Source organism: Humulus lupulus, chromosome 7, assembly GCF_963169125.1.
Source record: "Humulus lupulus chromosome 7, drHumLupu1.1, whole genome shotgun sequence".
NCBI lineage: Eukaryota > Viridiplantae > Streptophyta > Magnoliopsida > Rosales > Cannabaceae > Humulus > Humulus lupulus.
In genome coordinates this window covers 41,947,997-41,961,609 of record NC_084799.1, presented here as the reverse complement: position 1 = coordinate 41,961,609, position 13,613 = coordinate 41,947,997, and positions in this window count along the sequence as shown.

Genomic DNA, 13,613 nt, shown 5'->3' with positions numbered 1-13,613 from the left:
ATTGCACTCTTGAATTCATAGAACACTCTATAACAAATATAGATACACTATTAATTATCCATTGTTACAACCATAATTGTCACTCAATCCTCTATAGACGGTCTACATGAGATGGGACTAAATTACCGTTTTACCCCTCATTGTATTCTATCCTTGAAACACGTAGTTCCTTGTAAATGATATTTCAGTAAACTAATATTTATTACTGAAATGAGATCTCTATCATTTAACACCTTGAACAAATATAGATACGCTATTAATTATCCATTTTTACAACAATAATTGTCACTCAATCCTCTATAGATGGTCTACAATGAGATGAGACTAATATACCGTTTTACTCATCATTGTATTTTATCCTTAAAACACTTATTTCCTTGTAAATGATATTTCAGTAAACTAGTATTAATTACTGAAATGAGATCTCTATCATTTAACACCTTGAATAAAACTAAAAGGAAACCATCATTTCACTTCTTCATCAGAAGCTATAGATGTTCATATCTATGATTAACACTCTCACTCAATCATACTACCAAGTTCCCAAGATGTAAGTATGGGATAGTCTGTAGGGTGAGCTGGTAACGAACAAGTCAAAGAACTCAAATAAGACAATCAGTTAGAATACTAACCACTCAGAATTGAGATTGAATTGACCTATGGTTACCTATATGATATGACTAGAATAGATAATAACGGTATGTTTACTTATCCTATCTACTGTCAATATCGATCCTGTCCTATGTAACAAATACATCCGATCTTATCTACTTTAGTAATGTTTAGGAAATAACATAACACTGTTATGTGTAAGTATATCATATCGTAGATTGGCAAGTCAGTGTAAATCTTTTGCACTAACTAATCTTAGGACTAACTTATTTTGAACATATAATCATATTTATATTCCACTGTGATTACGTCACTATATATACGATTAGCTATATGCTCGATATTTAATAGAAGTTTATATTAAACAAATAATCATGAAAATAAAACATGTGAGCAAAGTGATTTACCAAGTCAAAAAATAATTTCTATTCTTTTTTTGATAATAAATGAGATTACAGAGAAATTTGGTTTTAATTAGGGCATAAAACCCCAACATCAGCTTCTTGTCGTACTTTCTCAATATGCCAAAACACTCTTCCAGATTGGACACATGGTTACTAGTAGTCTTTGAATTGACGAGCATATCATCGAAATACACCTCCATGTTTCTCCCAATCTGGTTAGCGAACATTTTGTTGACCAACCATTGGTATGTAGCTTAGACATTTTTCAGCCCGAATGGCATAACTTTGTAGCAATATACGTTATGCTCGGTCATGAAATTGGTATGCTCTTGGTGTACAGGGTTCATCGTGATCTGGCTAGAATGCGCGTCCATGAAAGACATGAGCTCATGACTGGCTGTGGCGTCTACAAACTGATCAATTCTTGGTAGTGGGAAACAATCCTTGGGACAAGCCTTATTAAGGTCGAAGAAATCGATACGAGTTCCCACTTCCCATTTGGCTTTGGGACCAGTATGGGATTAGCAACCCAGATAAGATATTTTGCTTCCCTGATAAATCCACATTTAAGTAGGCGAGCTACTTCTTCTTCTAATGCTTCAGATCATATTGTCCCCAAAAGCATCCTTTTTTGGGACTTTGTAGGCATATTCTTATACAAGTTTAAAGTATGCATTATTATACTAGGGCTAATTCCCACCATATCCTCATGCGACCAGGCGAAAACATCTAGGTTCTTCCTTAGGAACTTGACCAGCTCCTTCTTCCTTTCGACTTCCATATTTTTTCCAACTTTGACAACTCTTGAAGGTTCTTCTGGTTCGATGTTTATTTCTTCGAGCTCTTCTGTTGCTCTAAGCTCAAACCTATCTTCACCTACCCACAGATCAATGTCGTCTTGTTGGGAGACCTCATCATCTTCTTCTCGAGGGTCTTTCGTCCCACGGGTGACTTCTATTACCCAGGACTCCTCACCTCCTTCACTTATGACCATCGCCTGCTGCCCGGGTTGTGATTTTTCCTTCATAGAAATGCTATAGCATTCTCTGGCAGCGAGCTGGTCTCCCCTTACTGTGCAAATCCCAGAGGTTGAGGTGATGGACTCAAAAGCCATTAGCACCGCACGTTCTAAAATCACGTTATACGCGGTCGGACAATCGATTACCACAAACTCAAGTATTTTAGAGACAGTTTGTGCCTCTTCTCCCAGTGTAACCACTAGTACGATCATCCCTATGGCCACCGTTCCTTCACCTGAAATATGTATAGATTCATTGAGGTCGCCTTCAAATCGGTTATGGACAATCCCATCTTTTCTAGGGTCGACCTGAAAAGCACATTTACGAAACTTCCATTATCCACTAGAATCCTCCGTACCCTTTGGTTAGTGAGCTGCACAGTTGCCACCAGCGGGTCATTATGCGGGAACTGAACATGGCTAGTGTCCTTTTCCATGAAAATAATTGGTAGTTTTTCCAACTGCTGTTGTTTTGATAACTGTCGCTCCGGGACATACTCCACACTATTATGATATTTTAACTCATTAATATACCTCTTCTAAGCCCCGCTATTCGTGCCCGCCAAATGAGGTCCTCTGGCAATAGTATTTATATCTCTTCCTACTATTGAGGGAGGGTCAACCTGATTCGTATGAGCTCCAGGTTGACCTGTCAGGGCTTTCAGAGCTGGATGAGGATTATGCCAGACAGGTTGTGGTAACTACTCAATTTCGGGCATACTGGGCTAATGGCCCAACCAGAATCAGAGTCTCAATCTCATTCTTCAGCTGTCGGCAATCATCAGTGTTATGACCGATGTCATTATGGAATCGGCAGAACTTTGAGGCGTCTCTCTCGCCCTCTGATGAGTTAAAGGTTCTGGCTTCTTCCACGGGAGGCGATTTGAATTTTCCAGGAAGATACATTCCTGTGTGTCTGTTAGGTCGGTCTTGGTGGCATAGACGAGCGTGAATTTCTCCATACACTTGTTCTTCTTCATTCCATTCTGTTGGCCATCACCATTTCCCTTCCTCTTGTTGTTTCCCGCATGGTTATTCTAGGTAACGGGTGGAGCCGTAGCTGCAACACCTGTCCCCGCTCCAACAGGTTGGATAGGGGACTGGCTGGTTCCTGCAACAACAAATCGCACCTCTTCCAGGTTTATCCACTCCTAGGCTCGGGCCAAGAATTCATCTACAATGTTAACTCATTTTTGTTGGAGTTCTTTCCATAGGTCGCCTCCCACAAGGATTCATGTCCTTATTTCCATGAGCTTGGAGCTATCAACAATGTCCTAAGCTCGTGCTGCAACATTGGCAAATCTGCTCAGATATGCTTTCAGTGATTCATCAGGTTGTTATTTTACATTGGCCAATGAATCTGCCTCTACACAAGCTTCCTGTGAAGCTCGGAATGCTCTCTTAAACTCAGAAGAAAATTTCTTCCACGAGCTTCTCAAATGCTTCTTGTATTGTTTATACCATAGTCTGGTAGGTCCGACCAGAGTTGCGGGGAACATGATACATCTTAGATCGAGCCCGATATTGTGGGCCATTATCATTGTGTTGAACATCCCGAGGTGTAGAGTCTAAGAACTTTACATAGCTAGTTAGATAGTAGTATAATAGTAATAGTAGTAGTAGTATTTTTATGACTGTGGACTTTGGTTCAGACCGGGATTTATTTGGACACTCATAGTAACACTTATAGATTTTCTAAGTTTAACCTATAGTTTAAGAATATTAGTTTTAGCCTAAGGTTTGATTAATATGACTGATATTGATGGTGACATTTATTATATTATAAGGTTTAGATAGACCCAATAAAAAGTAACACTTGTCATGTGTATGTTTAATGATAATTAAGTATTTTTGAGGAATAAGTTTATTAAGAGTAATATTTGACTATCCTAGGGTTTGTCAGCAGCTTTGAAAACGTTAGGGCACTTAGTCAAGGCTATTTACTCAATTCAAATTAAGCTTAAAATGTGCAATTTCGTGTTTAAATATTCAGTGTATGCCGATATATCACAGCTACAGGGGGCGATATATCGCAGTATGGAGATACGAAAAACACGAAACTTCGCACGATCACCTCGGGCATGCTGGCCCAGGCGATATATCTCCTACGGGGGGGGGGGGGGGGGTGATATATTGCCTCCTTCAGTGTATTTTTGAAAGTTTTCAAAAAGGTTCTCATTCAAATCCTTAACCTCTTGATAAGTCCAGCATCTTTCTGAACGAGTCTTCAGCCTCTGCTGAACGATAATTCAAACATTTTTCACTTAAAAAGCCATTATTTTTATTCAAGTTAAATGAAGATCTTTTCATTCTTGAACTCTATAAATAGGACCTAGTACCCAGCCATTTATTCATTCATCAAGCTAAGTTCAGAGGCTGCAAGTTGCTAGGTTATTGTGAGAGTGTAAACACTTGGGTTGGGAATTATAAGCTTAATCATTATAGGCTTACCAAACACTTGGGAAGTAAGGTTTATAACACATTTCGGTTCAAGGTTTAGATTGGTCATAAAAGCTTTCAAGGTATTCCAAAACTTTAGTTCATTTGGTATTATTTTCTTCAAGTTCTTATAGTTTTCTACTCAGCCCCTAACTTTATTCTTTATTCTTGGATAGGAAATCTAAGTTCTTGAACATAAGGTTTTTGGTAAGTATATTCTTGATGGTATAGTTCTTTCATCACTTTCATCTAATTCTCTTTAGTATACTCACCCTTCCATTTATGTTTTTAGGAGTGTTACAAAGTCCCAAATCTGTTCTCATATCCCGGTATTTTTGGTAAGGAAAATAGGATAGGATTCTATATGTTATATTATGTGTTATCTTATAATATATGTGTTATGATTAACCTATGATTTATGTGATGTTATGTATGATTGTAGACTTGGGCATATGACCTGTATAACTAACAAGCCCCAATAAATTTATGGGCATATGACTTGCTTAGCTAGCAAGCCCCACAAATCTAATGGGCATATGACTTGTTTGTTTATGGGACCCCAAGTAATAATGGTCATTATAGTATGTATGTGACATATGTTTATGATATGTTTTATGTTACATTATGAATTTTATGTAAATGGTTTATGTGTTAGATTTTCCTTGCTGGGCATTAGGCTCACTCCTTTTATGTTTATATGTGCAAGAAAATAGCTTTGGTGGCGGGAAAGGTTCTTGGTAGTTTGGGCATGTGTATTGAGGTGGAATGGAATCGAAGGGCCGAGAGTTCGATTCGAGGATGAAGTTTCTTTACTTATGGTTTATATGTATTTTTTCCGCATTTTTCTATGTAATCAATTATGTTATGTTTTTCTTTTAAAACAATGGGATCCCATATCCTACTTAAAGTTTTATGTAGTTTAACATTTGTTTTTACAAGTTTTTAATGAAGTAATATTTATTTCCCTTGTAAGTTTTATTAAAAATTAGTGTCTATGTATAGTTATCGTTAATGGTCCAAAGTCTAGAGTAGTTGGATCATTACACGAGGTGATCAGATGAATATGTTTTTCCATCAAATGTCAGCATTGTTCGACATCCTAAAGCCAATAAGATATGTAGCCACTGCAATGTTTGGAGTGAAAGGTTCGTGCTCCTCATCTAAGTCACAATCATCCATTCCCTTTCCAGATAAGAGTCTCTTCATCTGTTCCTCCATCAAAGCCAGACTCTCATAGGTTAGGTCCTTGGTCCCTAGGTTAGCTGGGGGATGTTCAACAACTCCCATCCTATTGTACACGTTTGATGACTTATTGTCCCTCCAAGTTCGAGCTTAGTTAGGCAGGACATTCCCATTGTTGCATACGGTGGACGAACCTCCCTCATGTTGAGTATAACTAACATCCTCCTACAGAGCTGGATACCTTCTCTTTGAGTTCAAATGATCTTGCTGGTCGGGCTATGGATCAAATCGAGGACTTTGTGCTGTGTTCAGGTGATTTCTCAGATCGCTCTCAATCCTGCCTCCATGCTGGCTCCCTGTCTAGTAACTTCCATTTGCAAAACTTATGGCTCGCGGCTGAGATCGAGGACCTGGATTCTCAGCACATGTCCATGGGGCGTAAGTATCTACAGACGGGGGAGGATTTCTCCTAATATTCCCACGAGCTAGAGCCGTTGTGGGCGAGGTGGTGTAGGATGTCTAATTGGTGATGGTGGATACCTTATTGGCGAGGCTATCGTTGTCCCATCAAGACAAACTAAATTTGCCCGCCTTGGCTCTACCCCAAAGTCTCGAGTTCTCTGTGCCTGGGGTTCTGATCGTTGCACATGAGGATTCACTGGAACGTTTTGCCTCCGCGAACTTGTCCCAGCCCTCCCCCGGTGGGTTGTTGTGGGCATTCCTGGGAACGTGCTAAAAAGGTACAGAGCTGGGTGTCGTAGTCCTTACTGACCGACTGACATACTGATGATGACCCATGTGATGACCAGTGGGCTAAGCACTCTAGTGGTTTCACTATGAAGGCACATAATTCAGAGTGGCGGTCCTGACTGAACGACTAGGTTTAGATTGGTTATTCCTGTGGGACTTATGAGACCCACTTTGCATCTTTCTAACATTAATGTCGGTTGCCCAAGCGAGATGGCTACTTAATTTGGCATTTTCCATCTCGACAGTAGTCAAATATCCTGGATTAGGATTTGGTGGGAATGATGTTGAACTCCCAGCGTTGTCCTGACCCACCACTTGTTTCCCAGGACGTTGTTGAACATTTGGGCCCCTTTCAGTGGGAACAGCGGTATGATGGGCCTCCTGCCCACTAGGTTGTTCTATCTTATTTTCATGCATCGATCTAGTGAGCACCTTGATGAATGTTGACTGAAACTTGTGAAGCACTAATTTCCTCTCAATGAAAGCACCAAACTGTTGATGCAGTTTTTCGCCAATAGTATATTAACAAACAAAATAGGGAGATTAGTCCTAAATTATACACCGTAACGAAATAAGAAGAACTCACTCGTACACACACAACTTTTACGTGGTTCTGTGGTTAAAATCCACGTAGTCCATGAGACAGTATTATTTCTTTTCTCTCCCAATTTCTGCAGAGTTTCAGTAATACAAAAAAGTAGTCTCTTTCCCTGTCCACTATTCTTGATATTTATAAGGGAATTTTCTGGACAGGTTTGGGTAACCACGTGAATAAATAAGGTATAAATTTAATACAGATTAATCCCATTTACATTGGGATATGATTTGATAACAAAATAGAATATACTCCTGCCATCTTGGATAATAAATGGTAAATATGGAAAGACTATCTGAACCTTAGCTCGTATTAAGCTCAGAGTGCCCAAATTTGGATATGGTCATTATAGGTCTCGAGCTCGATTGTTTTCTTGAGAGGTGGTCTGATAATAATCTATAGATCATGTACGGACTAGATTGAGTCTTGAGCTGCTCACATCATTGTTAACCAGATATCCTACTTGGCTATTTTCCCCCAAATTCATTTGCCAGCTGTACCCGAGCTGAGTAATTGAACTCGTGCTAAATATAGGGTACAACAGTTACGATTTGTTAGAATGATCATGCTAAGAACTATTGTTTTAAGGACTCAATGATGTATATGGCTGGGGACATAGCTTAACAAATATGGAATCTATACATTTTTATAGATTGAATGATGATTCCCTATTGGGTTGACTTTTGGAACTCAAAATGTTATTGACGTCAAATTCATAATTAGATTATGAATTAACCTTCACTAGTAAAGTCAATGGTACATTAGGAATCAAGATATAATCAAAAAGGGTAAAACGGTAATTTTATTCCCACTTAATTATGAATCATCAATAGAGGATTAATCTGAATGTAATGATTATATCAATGGAAACTTTATAATTACAATAAAGTACTCAATAAATATATGTATTTAATTCTCAAGAGTTCAGTCTCATATTTATAGTGGAATAATCATGAAATTAATAAATATGATAATTGAATCAAAGAGTTTTGGTTAATAATCTTTTATTTATTGGTGCATGGAATTATTAGTCCATAGGTCCCCAGGCGACTGTATCAACACTAATCTAGGTAAGAGTTGATAGAATAGTTAATCTGTGAATATGGCTATTTGAGAGAATATTTATTCTTCGGGATAAATGTGCAATTATGTGATAATTGAAGTAGTACAGTTTATTATTGCATTTGTGCAATTTTCAAAATTGTGCGAAAATAGAGTAAATTAATTTTAATCAATTATTTTATTTAAGTGTGAATAAATAAATATTGATCGTCGAAATTAGTTTTGATTATTATATTTATTTAATTAATAATAAGATGATAATGAAAATTCAAATTTTGAAATTTAAGCTGTTATGTTTTCCTTATAAAGATGATACCTTATTTGGATATATAATTATTAATTAATTAAAATAAGAACACATGAAAAAAATTCAAAATCCTATATTTTAGGGATAGGCCACACGCAAAGGGCTTGGAGTGCTCTTTGCATGTGGCACATATGATGTTATCAGATATTGATTTGTTAATTTTAATTTTAATTAATTATTAAAACATTTTAAAAGGGATTTTAGAATGGAATGATAGATTTTTGTCTATTATATTTATTATTATTATTATTATTATTATTATTATTATTATAAAAGATGATTTTATTGTTATTATTATTATGGTAATAATGCCTATATATTCAATATGATAGAAAATAAAAATAAAAAACAAGTCTTGACAAGTTTTTACAGAGAAGAAAAACTATTATCTTATTTTTTTCACAAAGCAATAATCTTTTCTCTTTAGCCTATAATAAAAAACCTCACGTGTACACAAAGTTTGATCCTTGTTCTCTATGTTCCCACCTACATCTTGAGGTGTAGAGAACGTCTTGGAAGATCTAGGTGTAAGTACTCAAGCAATGATAGGAAGATCGAACTACATACGAAAAAATCAAAGGATTCTTGATAGGCTACAAGAGGTAAATAGTTTCATATTATTTATCATATACATATTATATATATATTGATTAACATATTGCATATTAAAATATCCTCATATAAAAGTGTTTATATGAAAAAAAAATTTGTATACCATTACTGCAATTTCCGCTGCGCACTAGAACCGTTCCTAACTATTGGTACCAGAGCTATCTTTAATCCCTACATATGTTAATTACTGTGTGGGTATCATATGCATTTTTATATTATGTGTAATATATGAATGGATGGATGTTTGCGTATGAATCATTTATGTTGTAAGGGTTGGTTTTCATGGTGTTTTTTTGGGTTAGGAAAAATTCTTAATTTTTCTAGATATACAAAAATTGTAAGCAATTATGGGGCATAGGAATTTTGTAATTTTTTTTTTAAATTTTGGAAAAAATTTCTAATGGCCCGAGCCCTGAGCACAAACCCCGAGGCCCGAGTCGCTGCCCCTGCAGCCGTGTTCATGCCTACGCGCTTTGCGGCCCAACGAACACCAGCACGCCTCAGCGCCCCTACGCCTATGTCCAATGCCCATGCGCGCCTGAGTCCGAGGTTGCCCCGTGCCTTCACCCTTGTGGCCCAGTGCCTCAGCGCACCTCCAGTTGCACCCCTGCCAGCCGCTGACCACTATTAACACACCCATTAGGTTTTGTGTCTTGCAAACCCTAATGGATGTGTAATTATCCATTTGGGCATGTTTAAGCCCAATATAATTAAAAGTGTTTTAATTATAAATTTTGAGTTAATTGTGGTAAGTCCAAATTCCAATTGGGCCTCAATAACTTGTTGGGTATTAAAACCCAGAGTTTGATTATTTTAAATTTGTTTAAAATAATTAAAAGGTTATTTAACTCATAATGGTTAATTAAAATGGTAATGACCCAAAGACTAAAAGAGAACATTCAAGATCAAAGGAGTGGCTCTTTATTAGGCCATAGTTAGTTATATTATTTTTTTGTATTTTTTGCAAGTGTTGTAATTTTCTAGAAATACCCAAAACACCCAACCTGCTTTTATTTATTTATTTGCTTGAACATGATTAAATTGTTTAATGCTTTATCATGCATAATAACATGCCATATATATTACCCACTTAATACATATTAAGCATGCATTTTTTAAAGAAACATGCTTAGGATTGATTATATGTTTTTATTTGATAACTCATATAATTAATTTAGTCTTAATTAGTTAAGATGGTAAAAAGAATTCAAAGTTTTTTATTTTCTTATTTAATAAAATTGTTTTACTAAATAAAATGGTATTCTATTTAAAAAGGGAAAATAAAAGTTAGGGCACGATTATTTATTTTGCATAATTGGATTAGTATTTATTAGAATATCATCTGGTAAAATTAATTTAATTAGTTTTACAACCTAATTGAAAAATATTGATTTTGAGAAAAACAAAATTTTTAAATAGTGAGTGGGAAAGGGAATTATGACAATATGTCTCATGGTCTCCATTATTGGTTGAACACCAAGAGGCATAGGAAGGGCCTCATGTCGCCTCCGTTTGCGGCCTCCCTAAGGAAAGACTTCTGAATATGTTTATTTTATCTCAAGGTTGACTTCTCATATGAGAATAAGATTGGTGATGTATTTCAAGTTAGACTGACCCTAAGGCACACTCTTGAGTTAAGTCATTGATCGAAAAATAAAGGGTTACACTCCGAAGATGTATCTAGGCTTTTGAGCGCGACTATTGCATCTTGACCAAACTAACGGTAATTCATAAGTGAAAAGAGAAAAATGAGTTTTTATTTTTTCACTTATGGAGTTGAGATCTTGTCTCAAGGTTAATTTGTGATTAGTCTGACCTACCTTTAGGTGGTCCATTAATTTTCAAATTAATCTATCGTGGACTAGTAATTAATTTTTTGTGTGTTATTTTATGTGTTGCATTCATGCATCATGTTTACTATTCCAAATATAAACTGGTATTTATTATATGCATTAATTCATTATATTTTATTTATTTAATTTCAACAATATGACCAATCCAAACCATGTAACTACTTGACTTGCTAATGAGAAATTGATTGGTGATAACTACAGGAAATGGAAATCAAACATGAACATTATTTTGATATGTGAAAACCACATGTTTGTCCTTTGTCTTGAGGTTCCTTCCCTCACTGCTGCCAATACTGCTAGAGAGAATTATGACAATTTGGTCTTATCTAACAATAAGGCCAAATGTTATATGCTTGCTAGTATGAGCGATGCGCTTAGATAGAAGTTTGAAACTGTTGAAACAACCTATGAGATTTGGGAATCTCTACAAGGCATGTTTTGCTAGCAATTTGATAAGTGCAGACATGATGCTACTAGAAGCTTCATGAATATGAAAATGAAGAAAAATGTTTATGTTAGAGAACATGTCCTAGACATGATCAACATATTGCACGATGCAGAAATCCATAGTGCGGCCATTGATGAGAGAACTCAAGTAAGTGTGACTCTTGAATCTCTCACACCAGCTTTTGCGGCATTCACTACCAACTCTGTTATGAACAAGTTGGAGTACAATATGACCCAACTGCTGAATGAGTTGCAAACTTTTGAATCTCTAAACAAAAGTTCCACTAAGGTTGAGGAGGCAAATGTTGCTGAATCCAAGCCTTCCTCTTCTAATGGTGATTCAAAGAAAAGAAAGAGTGGCCAAGGGTAGGACAAGAAAAAGGACAAACAACCAGAGAAAACCAACAAGTCATCCAAGAAGAATAATTATGCAAAGAACTCCAAAAATAAGGCACCGAAAGGAGCATGCTTTCATTGTGGATTTGATGGTCAATTGAATAAGAATTGTCCTAAGTACCTGGCTGAACTGAAAGACAAAAAGAAAGGTAAATTTGATTTACTTGTTTTAGAATCTTGTTTAGTGGAAGGTGATTTTTCATCTTGGATAGTTGATTCCAGAGCCACTAACCATGTTTGTTTTTCTATCACAGATTCTCAGTACTTCAAGGAAGCTGGCTCATGGAAAGGTGACCATGAGAGTTGGAAGTGGACAGGAGATCTCAATAGCTAAAGTTGGAAAAACTCGCCTAGATCTTGATAATAATAAATTTATTCTGTTGGACCATGTTTATTTTATTCCTGAATTTACTAGAAATTTAATTCCTTATCAAAATTTCATGAACAAGGTTTTAATGTTTCTTTTAATAATAATTCGATTGTTATTTTGAAATATGGTTTTGACATTTGTTTTGCAAAGTCTGAAGGTGGACTTTACAAGTTAGAGTCCAACGTTGAGTATGTTTATAATTCTTAATTATTTAAATTGCAAATACTAGATCTATTAAAAGACAAAAGACAGATTCCCATAGTTAAATATATCTCTGGCATTTGAGATTGGGACATATTGGTCTAGACAGAATTAACAGACCAACAAGAGATGGTCCTTTAAGAGAACTATATATGGGTTCTCTCCCAGTCTGTGGATCTAGCCTAGAAGGAAAAATGACTAAGAGACCATTCTCTGCTAAAGGTTCAAGAGCCACAGAACCACTTCAACTTGTACAAACAGACGTTTGTGGTCCACTAAATGTTCAAGATATAGGAGGTTATTAATATTTCGTCACTTTCATTGATGATATTCAAGATATGGTTACCTATATTTAATGCAAAGGAAATCTGAAACCTATGATAAGTTTAGGGAATTCCGAGCAGAAGCTGGAAAAGAATTTGGTAAATCACTAAAAGTGCTTCAATCAGATCGAGGTGGAGAGTACATAGATTATGAATTTGAGGACCATTTGCGTGAGCATAGGATTCAATCCCAACTCAATAGACCTGGAACGCCACAAAAAAATGGTGTTTTAAAAAGGTAGAACATAACCTTATTGGATATGGTTAGATCGATGATTAGTTTCTCATCATTGCCTTTGACATTCTGGGGTTATGCAATAAAATGTGCTCTATACCTACTCAATGTTGTTCCATTTAAGTCTATTTAGAAAACACCATTGGAGTAATGGAATGGTACTAACCTAGTTTACGCCATTTCTGTATATGGAGTTGTCCTGCACACGTGCTTATTGGAAAGACTAGTAAGTTGGAATCATGCACTGAAGTGTGCATGTTTGTAGGATATTCCAAAGAAACAAAAGGTGGTATATTTTATAGTCCCAAAGATAACAAAACGTTTGTATCTACAAATGCTACTTTTTTGGAGCATGACTATATAAATAACCACAAACCTCAAAGTAAAGTCATACCTGAGGAAATGGTCTCGAATAAACAAGTCTAATCACCAGCAATGGCAAGAGAAAAATGGCCAGAGGATATCGCCAGTTCTATTTATAATAATGGAGAGCTTCATCATAGTGGGAGGGTTGGTAAACAACTAGTTCGCTATGAACAAGAAGTTCAGATGCTTGTGTCTGACACAAACAAAGATGATCCATTGACATATAGAGACGCAATGGAAGATTCTAACAAAGAAAAATGGCTAAACGCCATGGACCTTGAAATGGAATCTGTTTACCGAGATTTTCGGAAACTATACTAATGAATATTAGCTAAGACTAATGATATGGAATTTAGAGGATTAACACAGGATTTTTACGTGGTTGGGGCGTTAATGAGCCTTAGTCCACGAGTCAGTTGTATTAGAGCTTGGAAAGTCTTT